This window comes from Pinus tabuliformis, chromosome 6 (assembly GCF_031772625.1).
Source record: "Pinus tabuliformis cultivar Carrire ecotype Pingquan chromosome 6, CPIR1, whole genome shotgun sequence".
Taxonomy (NCBI): domain Eukaryota; kingdom Viridiplantae; phylum Streptophyta; class Pinopsida; order Pinales; family Pinaceae; genus Pinus; species Pinus tabuliformis.
The window spans coordinates 1626477207-1626496728 of NC_142292.1; positions in this window are offsets into that span (position 1 = coordinate 1626477207).

A 19522-nucleotide genomic window follows, 5' to 3' on the forward strand; every position below is an offset into this window, starting at 1 on the left:
TAGGACACTAAATTGACCAAAAATTTTGGCGTCGTTGCCGAGGATCAGAGAAGGATAAATCCAAATCTTTGGGAGATTGTGAAAGAAGAGCTCCAAAAATTACTAAATGTAAACTTCATTTACCCAATTTCAGATAGCCAATGGGTTTCTCCTTTGGTAATTGTGCCTAAAAGGAATGGTAAATGGAGGGTGTGCATTAACTATCAAGAACTGAATAAAGCAACCCTTAAAGATCATTTTCCTTTGCCTTTTATAGATCAGAGAAGGATAAATCCAAATCTTTGGGAGATTGTGAAAGAAGAGCTCCAAAAATTACTAAATGTAAACTTCATTTACCCAATTTCAGATAGCCAATGGGTTTCTCCTTTGGTAATTGTGCCTAAAAGGAATGGTAAATGGAGGGTGTGCATTGACTATCAAGAACTGAATAAAGCAACCCTTAAAGATCATTTTCCTTTGCCTTTTATAGATCAAGTGTTAGATACATTAGCAGGTAAGAAGTATTTCTCATTCTTGGATGGTTTTAGTGGTTATAATCAAATTCAGGTAGCACCTGAAGATCAGGATAAGACCACATTTACTTGTCCATGGGGAACTTATGCCTACCGAGTACTTCCTTTTGGGTTATGTAATGCACCTGCAACATTCCAAAGAGCAGTACTAGGAATTTTTTCTGATCTAATACATGATTGTGTAGAGGTATATATGGATGATTTTACAGTCTATGGAAATATATTTGAAGAAGCTTTGGAAAATTTGGAAAAAGTTCTTAAAATATGTAAGGAAACAAACCTTTCACTAAACCATGAAAAATGTTTTATGATGTTTACAGAAGGTATTGTTTTAGGACATCACATTTCAGGGGATGGGATTAAATTTGACCAGTCTAAAGTTGAAGTCATTTCTAAATTATCAATTCCAAATTGCCAAAAGGATGTTAGAAGTTTTCTGGGATTTACAAGGTACTATATAAGATTTATAGAAAACTTCACTAAAATAGCATCCCCACTCTTCAAATTGCTTACCAAAGATTGTGAATTCAATTGGAATGTTGATTTCCAGTTGGCATTTGAAACCTTGAAAACAAAAATTTCTGAAGCACCCATTTTAAGAGGTCCAAATTGGAAACTCCCTTTCCATATTTCAACAGATGCTTCAGATACAGCTTTGGGAGTTGTATTGGGACAAAAAGATTTAATTCCTTATGCCATTTACTATACAAGTAATAATTTGACTCCCACTGAGTTGAATTATACTGTGACTGAAAAGGAATTTTTAGATGTTGTTCATGCAATTAAGAAGTTCAAACACTACATAACATGCAATGAAACCTTTGTTCATACATATCACTCTGCAATTAGATATTTTATGAATAAACCTATTACTAATGGCAGAGTTACAAGATGGCTTTTACTTTTGCAAGAATTCAACATTACTATGCTAGATAAACCTGGAAAACAAAACACAGTTGTTGATTTCTTGTCCAGGATTCAGAATATCAAAGAAAATTCTCCAGTTGAAGATAAGTTTCCTGATGAATATCTTTTTGCAGTAACTATTCAAACTCCTTGGTTTGCAGATATTGCTAACTACTTGGCCACAGGAAAGTTACCTTCACATTTGTTTCCTAGAGAGAAAAGAAAAATTATTCAGGAAAGTGCAAGATATTCATGGATCACTAACGAATTGTATAAAACAGGGCCAAATCTTATGATCAGAAGATGTGTCAGGGAAGATGAAATGCCCGAGATTCTTAAGGCATGTCATGATGAGCCGTGTGGTGGACACTTTGCTGACAAGAGGACAACCTATAAAATCCTTTCTTTAGGATATTATTGGCCATCCATCTTCAAAGATGCTAAATAATATGTCAAGAGATGTGACAGCTACCAAAGGGTAGGGAAACCTGCTCCCTCAAATGAAATGCCATTACAAACTCAGGTACTCATCGAACCTTTTGAAAAGTGGGCCTTAGATTTTGTTGGACCAATTAATCCTCCATCTAAGCAGAAAAGGTATATATTGGTATGCACTGATTATGTCACTAAATGGGTAGAAGCCAAAGCATTACCTTTTGCTAATGAAAAATCTATAGTTAATTTTATTTTTGAGGACATCTTCACTCATTTTGGTGTTCCAAGAGAAATTGTGATAGATCAGGGATCTCAATTCACATCTAACCTGGTGGAAGGGCTTGTGGAAGAATACAAGATCAAGCATAGGAAATCTACTCCCTATCATCCACAAGCAAATGGTCAAGTGGAATCTACAAATAAAGCGATTGAAGGAATTTTCACTAAGACTGTGCATTTACATAGAAGAGATTGGACAGAAAGGCTTCATGAAGCCTCATGGGCCTATAGAACTACATGGAGGAACACAACGGGACATACACCTTATGAACTTGTTTATGGGAAACAAGTTATGTTCCCTATAGAGTTCCAAATCAGAGCTTTCAAGATGGCGGTCCAATTGGGACTAGATTTATCAGAGGCACAATAGCATAGGCAGGAGAAATTAAATGAACTTGATGAAATCAGGCACGAAGCGGTTCAAAGGACTGGTATAGTCTAACAACAGAGGGCTAAATGGCATGACAAATGTATCAAGGACAAGAAGTTTCAAGAGGGAGATTGGGCGTTGTTATTTGATTCAAAGTTTAAATATTTTCAAGGGAAGTTTCAAACTCATTGGCTTAGGCCATATGAGATTGAAAAATTCTTTAGTAATGGAGCAGTGAGGATTAGAACAATAGATGAAAGTAAAATTCCTCTTCTTGTGAATGGTCATAGATTAAAAATATATCAGAAACCCATTTCAAAAGATGAGTTTATTAAGATTTTCCAAGACAATTCTAATATGAAGCTAGTGAAGAAGAATTCTTCTTCTCTACTAACTTAGTCTTTATTTTTCCTATAAAAAAAAATGATAATAAATTGTATAAGGTTGAAAACCAATCATTAATTGGCATACTTATACAGAAAATACAGAGTGAAAATCAGAGGTTTCTGACACTATATTTTCCATTTTCTTTCTGAATAAGTAGTGACAAAAAGCCACAGTGACTCTGTAGTTTAGATTCTGCAAAATTCATCATCTCACCTCACCTCACTCCGTTTTATTTTACAGTCTCACTTCATCCCATTATCATATTTCATCAATAAATTTTTCCTTTTTCAGTATTCATTCCATCTCCATTTCATTTATCATCTTGTCTTACATCTCATTTCATTTCACTTACATAGCCATTTCCATTTCATTCATGATCCATAAGCCATATTTTAATTTTTGTTTCACATTTTGCAGATGATTCTGTTCTGCAGCTAATCTGATTCTGCAGCTACAATTTGTTTACCATTTTAGGCACAAGTGTACAATTCATAATAAAATCATGTATGCAAGGAATTGAAGAAAAGTCAATTTTGAGGACCAATCATGCCCACGTACTTGTGAATCAACATAAAAAAATTAGAAAGTGAAAGGTAAAGGTTCCAAAGGTAAATGCAAAAAAAAATTCAAAAATCAATTTGAAAACATAAGTTTGTATAGTATGTATAATCACATGTCTCCTTACCCAACCATCATTTGATTTGACCGCCACAATGTCTCTGCCATATCTTCCAACTTTAATGACAAACGGTCTCAATGATTCTTTCATAACCAATCTCTGCTTCAAACTCCATAACATGTACTCAAACGGTCCTCCACAACTACACCTGTTAACGGTCAAGATGACGATGTGACCTACCTATCTACGACTCTCTAAACCCTTACTGTCTATTTATTACATGCCAACTCTTAAGTTTTTCTCTCATATCTACGCAGCCATTTCATATATACACAGTCATTCCATTTCCATACACACAACACTCGTTTTATAGACAGTGAGAGTAATTTTGAAGGATAACCGAAAATAGGGGATATGGGGCTTATTGTCAGAACAGAGCCCGTAGGGGTAAAGTATATGGAGGGGTATCCACAGCTTAAAGGGATGCTACAGAAGGTTGGATGGTTAAATTTTATTGAAAATTTTGACGGCTACCACAAGGAAATTACCAAGTCTTTTGCAAGGTCATTTGATGGCACAGAAGTGGAGATAAGAGATATCAAATTTGCAGTCACAGAATCTTTCATAGCAGAAGCAACAGAGCTGTCGAGACAAGGAGAAAGATGGTTTAAAAACAAGGAATTTCATGGTGAATCTTGGAAGGTGATCCTTAGAAACCCAGGTATGGATGTTACAATATTTAAAAAGGGAATTCTTATTTCAGCACTCAAGAACAAATGGAGTAATATGTTGTTAATATTGCAAAAATTCATTACATGTGAAGGAAGATTTGGGTCTATGTATGTTTACCATATACGCTTATTAATGAATTTTTTAGAAAATGGAACCATCAACCTTCCCTTCTTCCTTATAAACAGTCTAAGAAGGATGGCTACAAATGTTCAAAAGAAAATTGAATGCATAGAAACAACTATGTATCATCATGGATTAGTGAAAATACTAGTTGAATTTCATTTGAGAAGTATAGGGGATACATGGGAAGATTTCTTGGTAACAAATTTTTCCAGGATGCTCGAGAGTCACCTGAGAAGAGTCATGGCAAGAAAAGTAGAAGGAGAAAGATCAGCATTAATATTCAAACCTCCTCACAAAAGAATGATACAAAGACATCTTCTAAACCAGAGGATAAGAAGCAAAAAGGAAAAATGAAAGAGAGAGCTGAAGAAATTGATGAAGACATTCCTGAACCTTCATCACCACAAGAGGATGAATAGTTACTCTCCGAAAGATTGACCAAGATTAAGGAGCAAATCAAGAAAAATAAGGGGATAGGAAAGAGGAAGAAGGACACAAGAGAAGAAACCATAAGCTTCCAAAACCTGAGAAGGAGCTCTAGACTCCGAGGTAAGGTTAGGAAGGTAACATCAAAAGAAGCCCAGTTTATAAACTTAGAGGAAGAAACCCCAGTTCAGTCTCCTGACAGTATTCCATCTGAACACAGTCCACAAGACTCCCCTCCACAGAATTTTGAAGGCAACCCAAGCAGAGCTTCTCCTGGCATAGATCCAGTACAGCAGCAAATCTATGACTACATAGAGTCATTAGAGAAAAGGAATACTTCAATGGATCCAAGTTCCTCAGCCAATCTAGAACAACCTGTCAATCCACAAGAACCTCTGACTGACTCACTCAAACAAGAAATCTATGAGTTGGAGATATTGAACAGGCATATTAAGAAAGAAAATGAAGCCCTAAAGGAACAAAGCAAATTGGATAAAGCCATTCATGACAATACCATACTGCACTTGGGCCTATGGTACAAGAAAAATAGGAAGTTGAAGAGGAAGAACAGAAACTTGAATAAAACAGTGATCAACCTCAAGTACAGACTTCTCATGAAGAAACCAAGGATGGTTGTTACTTCAAAGAAAAGCAAGAGAAGAAAGTTAGATGTATTGGCAGAGGTATCTGAGCAGATGCAATAAGGAAAATAATTCATAGTTTTGGAAAAATTGCATGAGGACATGCAATGATTTTGCAGTGGGGGTATGTTGAGCCTCAAAAATAACTCTTTCCATAGCAACTCTTTTCATTCTTTTTCCTTGTTTTTCCATGAGAAAGATGCATTCTCATCACCAATGACCGGTATATACTATCTTAAGGAGGACATTTAGTGATTTACATATTATGCTTTTATGTTTTGTTGTTTGAATAAGTTTTTGTATATTAGCTACGAAACGTAGCCTATTCTGCAGCTAATCGACTATTCCGCAGCTACCTTCATGCTTTAACAGGTTCTAGGTATCAAAAGGAGAAACTAGCTACATGGGCATCTTGGAAATCATAGTGACATGGACCCTGTCCTATTCACTTAGCCCAGGTCGAAAAAAGAAGATGGCATAAGACTATGGTCAATGGATAAGTCAAACACAGAGACCGAAGGTAACAGGACTTTGTTTCGTGGTAATTAACATGTTTCACAGTGATGGGAAGCGTTATCCAAAACAACTACCTATACCTACGGACTCCAGCAGCCACCTGTACAACCGAATCCAACAGCCACCATGTACTGGATTTATGTCTCCAGCAGCCGAGGAAGAAATTCCGCATACCTGTCTTCTACGTGTTTGACTGTAGCATGTTTTTCTCCATAAACGGTTACATGGTTTTTCTTATAAATACATGTGTAAAGGACTGTATAAGTTAGTAATGATAGTGATAGTTTTATTGTGAAATCAAGTTCTGAACTCTGTAATTTCTGGGTATTTTGTGTCCCTGTTTTTAATATGAAGACCGCATGTTTTATGAGAATCTGAAGGAGTTTCCTTGGAGTTGATTGAGCAAGCGTAGCCTAAAAAGTTGCAGAGGGCCCCTACACTGAAGAAGGTTTCATTTCATTTTATTTTCTTCTTCCTGTTAATTGTAAATTTATCATTTTCTTTCACAGTGTTTATAGTCATTTTCTTACTGACAATGTGTATAATGCAATTTCCATCATTTTCTTATTAACAGTGTTCATAATTTAGAGTAGCTTCCATTTGCTTGATCTCTTTCTAGTTTTTATCAGTAGTTAGAAGATGAAACTCAATAATGTAATTTAGTTTACTTCATTCATTGTTTTGCTAGTTTAAATTCTCAATTAGACTGATCAGTGCCATTTACTGTCTTTGCCATTTTTTAAGTTTACTAACTCATGGTGTTAATGAATGTTTCTGAAAAACCCTTCAAGTTGATAATTCATCCTAAACTAAGTGGTTGAGCATTTCATTTATGCAATGAGTCTTTGTTGCATCTCTGTATTTGCTTTCTTTTAGATTAATGAAGTACATAATTCCTCAAATGTCATCCCAAGGAGACTTTCTCCCAAAATTGAGAGGCAGAGTAACTAAGTATTTCATTTAGTTTTATTTCTGTAATTAGTTAGGCATCAGTTGCAAATTTCACTTTCAATTCTTAATTCATGATTTGGAAATAATGGTAAAACAGGAATAGAAACTCTGTTTTCATTTCTTGCTTAAGCTTTGCTTCCAAGTCTTTCTCAGCTCTGTTTTCATTTCTTTCTTAAAAGCTCTGTTTTCATTTTTTAGATTTTGAGTAGCCCTTACAAAAGTTAGATTTAAGTTTTTGGATAATTACATTGTAAATCATTAGGTATTAAAAGACCAAAAAAAAACCCCCAAAACAACATAAAATACAATAACAACGAAGTAAGAAGGGTTATCTAGCACAAACAGTGCACTACACTTCATCGGTTTACGATACCTGGATTGATAATTTATGTAGAGCAATTTAGGACACTAAATTGACCAAACAATACCTTGTTGTAGACTCATCCAATAGTCTTCATGTTTTTAGGCTAATGTACTATATTATTTTCTACCGCAATAGTGAAATAGAATAGATAACCAAAAAATGTTGTAGGAGACATTTATTTCCAAGTTGAATAATAATAAAAGTTGGCTAAATGAAAGCAATTGTAATATTGGGGTTAAACAAAGTTAACTCTCGTCCCTCACCCATTTTGAAATATATGTTAACAAGTTGAAAGCATGTTGCGTTTGACACTTCTTATTCATCACTCTTCTCCTTTGTGTTGATGATATTGCTCTTGCTCTAAGGAATCCTTATGATCTTGAAAAGTAGGAGGAAATTCCCAAAAAAAAAAGTGTATGCTACTAAATATTGATTAGGCTAAGGTTGTGATCACGAACTTTATAAAAATTACTTACTGTAGTTTTACTTATGAAAATAAAAATATAGAAGAATTCAATTCATATAAGTATCTTGAATTTTCCCTCATCACAAGCTCCACTAAAATTATAGTGTGGAGAAAAGAGTACCAAAAAAGGCTCATTTTTCATTTTAAAGGAAAGTCCTCTTTGAAACCATTGTTATTCTAGTTATATATTTGAAAGCAATGTTAAGTTACAAATATTTTGGTTGCAACGTTTGGATTGCAATGTTTTGTAGAAGATCAAAGGAAAACAGATCAAATTTGCAAGTTCCTTATAATTAATAACCTCAAGATAAGAGCATTACTTTGTATACCACTCTCTCCTTACATCTAGACTTTCCTCAATTGAGAGTAATATTATGATAAAGAACCTTTTGTAAATGCATAAGATAATCAACGTGAAGGATAAATGATTCTTATAATTACCTTTAACTTGAGTAAAATATGCTCAAGGCTTAAGTGGAAATGGAATAATAGAAAATTCGAAAGGAGGTCACTTTTTCATATATTGTGAGTGTTACAGAGAAACTAGAATATTGTTAAATAATATATATATGAACATAAATGATTGATGCAAGAGAATTAGACCGAGCTCGTGTTGAATAACTGGAGTGGATTGGCCACATGTTAAGCTAGCAAATTGATTTTGTATTTTTTGTTGGAATTCTATATAAATGTAAATGCAAAATTGGAGTAAGTTGAAGAGTTAGAGTCAAGGAGTTATTTTCGATCTCACTAGTGTCTTTTCGACTTCCCTAATTTGGAGGGAATAGGAAACGAACCATTTCCTTATGTTTTTGAATAAAAGAGGCATTGAATGGGAGAAGGAGAGAGATCTTCTCCTGCCTTTGAATCTGTACATTTGGAATGAATGAAAATAAGTCGTGCAACAACATATTTATTTATAAATTTGTGCTTTCTTATCTCTAGTTCGAATTGCATGTGCATTTATTTACATTCTGAATTTGTGTGCCCCTTTTGTAGTGTTATATGCTTGTAAATAGTCGATTCTGAGCAGTGGTTGTTTATGTGTGCCCTCTATTGTGACCTTCGAACTATTTTTGCAACGCCTCTATTTTGTAGGTATAATTTTTTCCTTCAATTGAACTGTGGGCCATTAAATTGAGTGAGGTGAATGTTGGACAAGGAGAGGCGGGAGGAGAATGTTATTTGAGTTAGGATTTGAGCTAGTCCATGGAGGAGTCGAGTATGTAGAGGACCGAGTCATTTCACCTTCCAGAAGTCTGAAAACAGAGTTTTTGAAGCACTATGAAAATATTTTGCAGCGCCTACAGGTTTTTAAAAGAGTTCTACGAAAATATTTCATAGCACCTATAGCCAGAATTTTTCTATGTTGCATTTTGGAGTCCATATTGCCTTTCAGTCTCCCCATTGCCACCAATTTTTGGTATCAGAGCCATGTTTGAGGTAGATCCATGTTTGAGGTAGATCCATGTTTGAGGTAGAGCTACGTTTGACATTGGTGTTGTTGCATGCGATATTGGGAGATGGCTATGCGAGCGAGAAGAACAAGAGGTCGAGGAGGGAGACCTATAGCTAATGTAGAACTCCAAGAAGAGATATAGAGGCTACAAGCCCGTTTAGAGGCCATGGATACAAGTAGGAAGTGACACCCTAAGGTTGGGGATGCGAGCGGATCAGAGGAAGAAGCTACAACAGAAAGGGAGACACTTGTGAATGAAGCTCTAGAAGTTAAATTATTGAGTTTGGTTCTAAGCTCAAGTTCAAGACCAAAACCTAAATTGTCTACCTATGATGGCAGCTTGGTAGCCGAGAATTTGATGGATTGGATCAGTGAACTAGATAAGTATTTTGAGTATGAGGAAATTGAATAAGACAAGAGGGTAAAATTTGTTGTAACTAGGTTGAGAGGCCATGCTGCATTATGGTGGGACAATGTGCAAGCTGAAACGAGAAAGTAGGGGAAAATATTGATAAATAATTGAGACCAATTATAGTGACGATGAAGGGGAAGTTTCTATCGAAGGTCTATCAGTTATCCCTCTATAGACAAGTGAACCTCAAGAAAATGTTTCTGACAATTAGAGAGTATACCGAGGAGTTTTACAAGGTGAATTTGAGGGCAGATTATGTAGAAGACACCCCAGAGAAAACAACTAGGTACATCAATGGTTTGAAGTTGGAGATTCAAGATGAAATCAGCATGCTTTCTTTGAGGATGATGGAAGAAGTATATCATTTTTCCTTAAAGGAAAAAGAAAAGATCACAAGGAAGCAAAATTCAAGCAGAGGTCGTCCTTTTACTAGAGGAAAAGGACTGACAGTTGGAAGGGGGAAAACTTTAGCTCAAAATAATGATGCAAGTAAGCCAAGGCAACAAGGACAAAAAGAGAAAGAAGGTGACTCGAGAGGAGGAAGGCCTTGCCAGAGAGGTAGAGGTACAGGAAGAGGAAAATGTTGGACACCTAATCCTCAATGGGTTAGTGTGGAAGCCGAATAGACAAAAGGAGTCCAAGAGACCTTGGGATGTGAAACCCAACGATCAAACCATGTACTATAAATGTATATCTCTTGTTAATAAAAAATGTATTCTCATGTTTTATATTTCATATTCCTTTGCTGCCCATGTGTGTTTAACATGGTATCAGAGCAGACGTATTCCTGCCCTGCATAATTACTTTGAGCCATTTGTTTTATGGCCTTTATGTGCAGATCATTTCTGCCATCAATTCTACATTTCATGAATATTTTCTCAGCTAAATTTTAGCTGCAACCTATCATTTCTCTAGCACCATTTTTATTCACCTGCATATAAAAGCACTGCTCCTCTGCTTTGCTCTGACATATAATACCCTACTGGTACGCTGCCCATAATGCTGTTGATATCTGCTCTTCTCTGACCGTTTTTTATAATCACCTGCATGTAACACTGCGCTGCCCTGACATGGTCTCCTACCGGATTGTGGATACAATTTTCAAGTCCGCATGCAGCTCAAGCGAACCATCTATCCCTTAAATGGTTTTCCTATTTTGCATTTGATGAAGGTGTTTGGTAGCGGTTCGGGGTTGTCGTATGCAGTATGGGTAGCGTGGCTCCTCTCGCATCCTCTCCTCAGTGTCAATCTCCAGTGATGGTGTAACCCTTGTTTGTCCAGGTAGAGCCCTCCGTCGACTTCCTTCGATTTGCAGAGAAGTTCCTGAGAACAAGTCCTCTTAGCCTATGTTCTGACCACTTTGGGCATCCACAGGCTACCATTTTCCCTAAAAGAAAGCATACGAACTGCTGGGAATTTTGTGTTGTAAAATTGTTTTGGATCTCGGGGAAGCCCGACCCCTGTTGGCTATTTCAGAGACCAACAATACGCTCGTTGTTTCATTTGTAAATAGAGTCCTAGAGTTGGCTATAAAAACTAGACTACTTATGTTTATAATTGGGCTTCTAGCCATGTCTATAAAGTTTTTGCTTTGACATGTATCAGGCTAATATATCCTGGGTTTTTACAGTTTTAAAAGCTGAGCATTGTTGTGTGTGTTTTCGCAGTCGTATACCTGGGGTTTTGGTTCATTCTGCCTTTGCCTCAGCGCTGGTTCCTGTTTTTTCGTTTCGCCTCCCGCAATCTAGTTTTTCCTGCGCTGACATGCTATGATGCAATGGCAATGAATTCATATTATTAAGAGAATGCCCAGAATGGTCACCTCGTTGCAGAGATTTTGTTGACCTGACAATCATTCTTTATCGTCCATTTATTTATTTGGTTTCTTCTCATCTCAGGCAATTGCAGGAAAGAACCTAAAGTCCAAAAACAAGATTTCTGCATACAGTGATGAGTCTCAAATGTCTTCAGAGAAATATGAACAGCTGATAGGAGAAATAAGGGTACTAGAGGACGATCTTCAAGCAGAGCGCTACAAGCTTAGCCGTCTCAACACCTACAATGCGTGTACCGATATCGCCCAGCTTTGTTTATTCATTACTGGAATCTATGCATCACTAGTTTTTCTTTCTTAATTTGGCTCTTCCCTTCATTCTGCCACAATAACAGACGTCAATTAGCCTCTCTTTGTGTGTAACTCCTATTCCTGCCATTATTCCTTGCCATATCTTTTCATATGTCCCTATTTTCTCTGTGTTTGGAAAGAGCGTTCTTTGCTCTTTGTGTTGAATAGTTTGGAGATGGTGTGATGGTCATTTCAATTTAATGGATGAGAGAGGCACAAATTGTGCGTTCAAGAACGAGTTGTGTGTGTTTAAATGGTCAATGTTGTGCGTTAATTGTATATTTTTTAAGGCCATCATATGTACATTCAAATACTTTTCATTTCAGTCACTGCATGTTGGAATGGTGTTGTATTGAACTATTGATGCGTTGAACCCATGACCATTGTGCAAATAATTTGAGACATGCGATATGCTTCGGTGATCTGACACAGAAGATAATCTGAAAGAACAAGGACTTCATTTGTTTGAGGGAAGTTGGGACAGTGAGCTATTGGCATATTAACGAAGTTGCTCCAATTCAATTTAAAGTTGTTGCTTGTTCAATTTACTTGTTCCTGTTGTGCAGTTTGGGCATAAATTTATGTGCAACAAACAAATTTGTTTTTCTCAACAGATTCTAATGAGAAGGTTGCTTTAATTGTTGGGGTGATATCAGCATTATATGCACCAGATTGTCTGCTATTTGTTTGCAACAACAATTCAGATTTATGAGTGTTTTGCTTGTTGTTTTCAACATCGCAATACAGTAAAGGACAAACACATGTATAAATTCCAGCGTGTGCTAACTTGAAGTGCTTTCAATTTCCTTCAAATACTTGAAATATGAAGCCATTAAATTAAGGAGGAAGGGAATTATTTCAAAGAGGACAAGATTGTTTTATATCGACCCTGTTGCAAGTGTCTACATATTTCTTTCTAGAGAATTGAAGTGCTTAAAATTTTTGTCATTATTCTGCATTTTTCTTTGCACTCTTGAACTAGAGAAAATGGGGAAAGCTTACGAAGTCTTATAATTTTTGAAAATTCTGATACATTCTACTACTAATGACACAGTAAAAATCAACAAATCCTCTCTGGCTAACATTAGAATTTGTCTGCAAAATGCACAAGAGAAGATAGAATTTTTGCAGCTCGAAACTCAGCTACAGCAAGAAGAATTAAAATAGAGGAGTCATCATTTTGAACATGTTTCTGTTCAGAACATTGAGACTACAACCCATCAGAAGCAAGTCAATAATGTTGAAGTTCATTCAGATCCGGTGCCCAATAAAGCAGCAGTTGTACATGCAGATGCAGAAACTCAGTCTGCACTTCCCAAGCCCATCATCAGACCTTGGGAACAGCTTGTCCACAACAAGCACAGAACTGGTCTTGGATATGACAAGGAATTGTCCTTTCATATTCCAGACTACTCCAAACCAATCCAATTTCAAAGTGTTGGATTCATTCATGACAGTTCACCTGCTCCTCATGACAGTTCACCGTCAGCTGTTCCAGATTCTGCCCCTATTCCACAGCAACAACAACAACAACAACAGATTGTGAAATTCCAACACTGTGACCGAGTTGGCCATTTAAAAGATCACTGTTTTGATCTTCATCCACGTAATCACTATCATAAAACCACCCATTCTTCAAACAAATGCTTCAAAAACAAACGTCCCGCAAGAACAAAGATTCATCTTGGATGGATCGCCTCTTGGCAATGGGCATCAACAGCCAAGAAGATATTCCAATCACATGTCAGAACTTGTTCCGGAGTATTGAACAGTCTTGCAGTTGTGTTTTCTCCATCATCTCACCTTGTATCTGACAGGGGGGGAAATTATGGTCATCTACAAGCTTCAAAGCCACATCAAGCGAGCCTGAGCCACAACTTGTCACACCAGATTCAGAGTTGTAGCCAGAAACAAAGATGCCCCTGAGCATGCCTTCAGTTGGTAATATGGGACACTTCCTCTAACAGAAGACTTCAGCTTCTTGCCAGTTTCGGAAGAATTCCAAGAACAAAATTGAGAACACTTCCTCTAGCAGAAGACTTCATCTTCTTGCCAGTTTTGGAAGAGTTCCAAGAATTGCATTAAGCATTCCAGAGTTGTTGGTCATCCTTAAACCATCACAGGTTGAGACTTCCCTTTTCAGGTTGAAGTTCTCCCTTTTATGCGGGGTGAGACCTCCCTTTCATGGTTGAAGGTTTCCCTCTTCAAAACAATAGGAGCACTTCCTCTAGCAGAAGACTTCAGCTTCTTGCCAGTTTTGGAAGAGTTCCGGGAACTGCACTAAGTGTTCCAGTGTTGGTGGTCATCCTTAAACTACCGCCCTTTATACCAACATTTCAGAGAGCACATTCGGCCTAGTGCTGCCATGCATTTTTGCACATTTTGTATTACAACTCTCTTCTTGGACTCATACATAACCCTTCGAATTAAGGGGGGGAATGTTGGACACCTAATCCTCAATGGGTTAGTGTGGAAGTCGAATAGACAAAAGGAGTCCAAGAGACCTTGGGATGTGAAACCCAATGGTCAAACCATGTACTATAAATGTATATCTCTTGTTAATGAAAAATGTATTCTCATGTTTTATCTTTCATATTCCTTTGCTGCCCATGTGTGTTTAACAGAAAAGAGACTATCTATCGGTGTTACAAATGTGGGCAGTTGGGTCACAGATACTTTGAGTGTCCCAAGAATGTGAAGGGAGGACAGAGAGATGCATACGTAGCTCGGTCGAAAGCAGCAGAAGCACAAGAACTTGTGGAAAAAAAAATGCACCAGAGATAGAAGAAGCTTTAATGATGAGAAAAGTCTTGATGAAACCAACCAAGGAGATTATTGAACTAGCACAAGGAAAAGCCTTGTTTAGGATTGTTTGCAAGGCTGAAGGAAAGTGTCGCAAAGTGGTGATTGATAGTGGAAGCAAAGAAAATCTAGTTTCCACAGAAATGGTGGAAAAACTCGGATTAAAAAGGTTGAAGCACCCAAAACCATATAAAGTATCATGGCTGCAAAAATGTCACCAATTGTTGGTGAGTGATCAGAGCGAAGTGCAGTTGCAGATAGGCCGATACAAGGATAAGGCAGTTTGTGACATCATGCCAATGGATGTATGCCACCTTCTTTTCGGATGACCTTGGCAATTTCATAAGAAAGTGGTGCATGATGGAGAGGAAAACACCTACAAGTTTGAAAAGGATGGTATCAAGCATACTCTTGTACCATTGAAGGAGGAGAGTACAACTGGGACAAGTAGCTCAAAAGCATTGTTGTTAGGAGGAAAATAATTTCTGCAACAAATGGAGAAAGAAGAGGTCAGTTATGCGGTGGTCTGCAAACCAAAGGTAATACTTCTGCACACTGAAATTGCAGATTTACTTGTTGAGATTCAAGAGATGTTGCATGAGTTTAATGATATTGTGGTAGATGATTTGCTAAGTGAGTTTCCACCTAAGAGAAGTATCAACCATCACATAGACCTGATACCAGGAGAAAGCCTTCTGAATAAAGTTTCTTACTGAATGACACCCAAGGAGAATGAGGAGATAAGGAAATAGGTTCAAGGACTATTGGACAAAGGGTTGATAAGGGAGAGCTTGAGTCCATGTGTTGTCCCTGTGGTACTTAGTCCAAAGAAAGATGGAGAATGGAGGATGTGCATAGATTCTAGAGCAATAAACAAGATCACAATCAGATACAAATTTCCATTACCACGAATGGATGACATGATGGACTGTTTGAGTGGAACAACCTACTTTTCAAAGGTTGATTTGAAGAGTGGTTACCATCAGATCTAGATCAGAGAATGGGGTGAGTGGAAGGCAACTTTCAAGACCAACAAGGACTATATGAATGGTTGTTCATGCCATTTGGACTAACAAATGCACCAAGTACCTTCATGTGGTTGATGAACGAGGTCTTGAAGGAGTTCATCAGTAAGTTTTTTATTGTTTATTTTGATGATATTTTGATTTTTAGCCGAACAAAGGAAGAACACCTTAGGCATGTAAGGTATGTTCTAGAAATGTTGCATGTTAGGTCCCTATATTACTAATGATTCCCCCATTACTATTGTCATTGTAGCTCTTATTGTTATTGTTGTGACCCTATTGTCCCCATATTGTTATTATTGTGCACCATAGAAGCCCACTATTGTTATTGTTGTGCCCTTATATTATTATTGTTATGTCGACTTTGATTATATTGTGACCCATTACACTCCTATATATAGAAAGGAGGTTTTTTCATTTGTTTCATCCAAGAATTGTTCATTTGTGTAATGTAAAGGAAGCTTCCCCCTCGAAGAGGCTGATTTCTAAGCATTAATCTTTCTTTACTATCTTTTTGTGAGCTGGTTTCATAACATTTGGTATCAGAGCTTCAGATTCTAGGGTTTCGCTGCTCCAAACAAGTCATCGTGTAATTTTCGCTATAAATTTTTTTCTGCGACGTTTCAGAAGCTAAAACAAAAACCCATTTGAGTCGAAATCAGTCTGAACCTTGGGTCTGAATTTCAAATCTTGTCTTGCTATATTTTCGGAGATATGATCTGAGGAAGTTAGGGTTTTTGCAAACTCCCGAATTACATTCCAATCAGGTGACATTGGGAAAATCGTCATAACTTTATCTCTGAGCATCATATTGAAATTTAATAAGTTACCAAAAGAGGACGGATTTTAGTTTTTTGTGTATCTTTAGCAAATCTGAAGGTCGAAACAGTGACATGACAAGTTCGCTCTACTGAAAAATTATATAATCAGGTCATCTTGGGATATTGGGCATAACGCTTTCTTGGAGAATACAATTTTGATCAGACTGGTGGCATTGGAAAGAGGACTCAGAGGGCTACCGCAGGAAGCAATTTCATACCTTGGATATCTGCAATTAAAGAGATGCAATAGATTCAATATCGAGCTTCTACAAAGCGAAAAAACTTGTGTTGTCTTTTTAAAATTTTGCATAAGTTGGGTTGAAAAATCAGTTTGAAGTTCAAAGGGCGTAGTGAAGCACAATTATCATTAATTGATGCCTCGAAGAAAGAAAATGGAAACACCTAGTAAGCAATCTGAAAGCTCTAGCATGACTCTTGAAGAAGAGGAAGAAATGCAACATGATATATCAAAATTACGAGACCAAGTGTAACAAATTCCACTCTCACAAAAGGTAACAGAAGCTAATATTGGTGGTTTAAAGAAAGGCGTGGAAGCTAAGATGAATGGCATGGATGCTAAGATGGATGGTATAGAAGAACATTTGAAAGGTGACATGGAATATATGAAGATAGATTTGAAAAGTTGCTACAAATAATGCTTAATAATGGTGAAAGTGTAGTAAAGGAAACTCATGACGAGAACAAAAGAAAAGTTAATCATGATTTCATAGACTCTAACGTTGGATTGAAGACCCGCCATGTTCCAAAGATAGATATGAGGAAGTTTGATGGGAAGGATCTCATAACATGGATACTATAGATGGAGCAATATTTTGATCTCCATGATGTACAAAACACACAAAAGGTATGCATTGCAACTTTATGTTTGGAACCAAATCAGTTTGTATGGTATCGATGGCTTTTCTCTCGTAAACAAATTGTCACTTGGGAAATTTTTACAAAATAGATAGCACATTATGAGGATACAAAAAGAAACACTTTTTTTATTCAATCGATAAACCTCAAACAAAAGGGTTCAATGATGGAGCACATTGAGGACTTCCAAAAATTGAATATAAGGGTAAAAGATATTCTAGAGGAGCATAGGATTGATGTGTTCATAGGGACTTTAAAGGATAACATCCAACATGAGGTTCGCCTTTGAGAACCTGACTCATTGGAGAAGGTCATTAGAGAAGGCATTCAGGTTGGCAAGAAAAATGGAAATCAAAATTATGGCAACAAGGAAGCCTACCACTCACAACTATAAGGATGGAAGTGTTGTTTCCCCTAGCCTTCCACAACCTACATGGTTGACACCCCAACAATTTGAAGAAAAAAGAGCAAAAGGGCTTTGTTATAGTTGTGATAGCAAATGCACTAAAGGTCATAAGTGTGCTGAGAAGAAATTATTTTACATAGATTGTGAAGATGAGGAAGAAAATGAACAAGAAACGTCAAAAGAAGAGGATATACACCAGGAACAAACCTTAGAGAAAAAAGAAATGAATCTGACCATATCTTGTAATGCATTGGCCGGAATTACCACTCCTCAAACTATCAAGATAGAAGGAAATATCAAGAAGAAAAAGGTAATAGTGTTGACTGATTCGGGCAGTACCCATAATTTTATTCATTGTAAGATAGCCAAGGAATTGAATTGCTTCCTATATCCAGCACCACAGTGTCAAGTGATGGTTGCAAGTGGAGGAACCATAAATTTATCTGGAAAGCGTCATAATATGAAGCTATCCATGGGATAATATGTATTGAATAGCCCAATGCTTTCCATTCCAATGGGTGGTGATGATGTTGTACTAGGAGTCCAATGGCTACAATCCTTGGGTACAATAGCTTTTAATTTTCAAGAACTTTTCATGAAATTTTCTTCGGAAGGAAAGGAAGTTGAATTAAGAGGTATCGCAGGGAAACCAGGAAAGATAATCAGCTCTAATAGAATGACAAAGCTTCTAAAGAAAGAACAACGAAGCGTAATTGCACAATTATGTTCACTAGAGGTTCCCACATCGAAATCATCTATTTCTCCAAATCTCCAAAAATTCTTGGACAATCATTCCAAGGTATTTGAGACTCCCAAAGGTCTCCCACCTATTCATGATCATGATCATGCTATTCATTTGATTCCAAGAAGTGTTCCTCCAAACATCAAGCCTTATATATATCCCTATGCCCAAAAGAGTGAAATTGAACGTATGGTTGCAGAAATGCTAGAGGCTGGTATAATTCAACCTAGTCAAAGTTCTTTTTCTGCTCCAGTAGTATTGGTGCACAAGAAGGATGGATCATGGCGCATGTGTCCAGATTATAGGGAGCTCAACAAGCTCACTATTAAAGATAAATTTCCCATTCCTGTCATTGACGAACAATTGGATGAATTGCATGGATCAATTTACTTCACCAAGTTGGATCTTCGTTCAGGATATCATCAAATCAGAATGAAGACTGAAGACATTCTAAAAACAGCATTTAGAACTCATGAAGGTCAATATGAATTTTTGGTCATGCCTTTTGGCCTTACTAATGCACCTTCTACATTTCAAGGTTTGATGAATTCCATTTTCAAACCCTTCCTTAGAAAATTTGTGTTAGTATTTTTTGATGATATATTAATCTATAACAAGTCTTGGAAGGATCATGTTCAACATGTTGACAGGGTGCTCAAACTATTGGAGGAGAAACAATTATATGCAAAAAGCTCCAAATGTTTCTTTGGAGTACAAGAGGTGGAATATCTGGGTCATATTGTATCTCATGAAGGTGTTAAGGTAGACCCTAGCAAAATTAAAGCAATTAAGGAATAAAATATCCCCACATCCATAAAGCATCTGCAAGGATTTCTCGGGTTGACAGGGTATTATCGAAAGTTTGCTAAGAATTATGGGAGAATAGGAGCACCTATAACAACATTAGTGAAGAAAGATGCATTTTTGTGGACTCCAGAAGCAACAAAGGCCTTTGAACATCTTAAAGAGGCAATGTGCCAAGCATTGGTCTTAGCTACGTCGGACTTCACAAAAACCTTTATTGTGGAATGTGGTGCCTCAGGAAATGGAATTGGTGTTATTTTAATGCAAGAAGAAAGACCTGTTACTTTCAAAAGTCGTCCAGTCAAAGGAAAGTATTTACACAA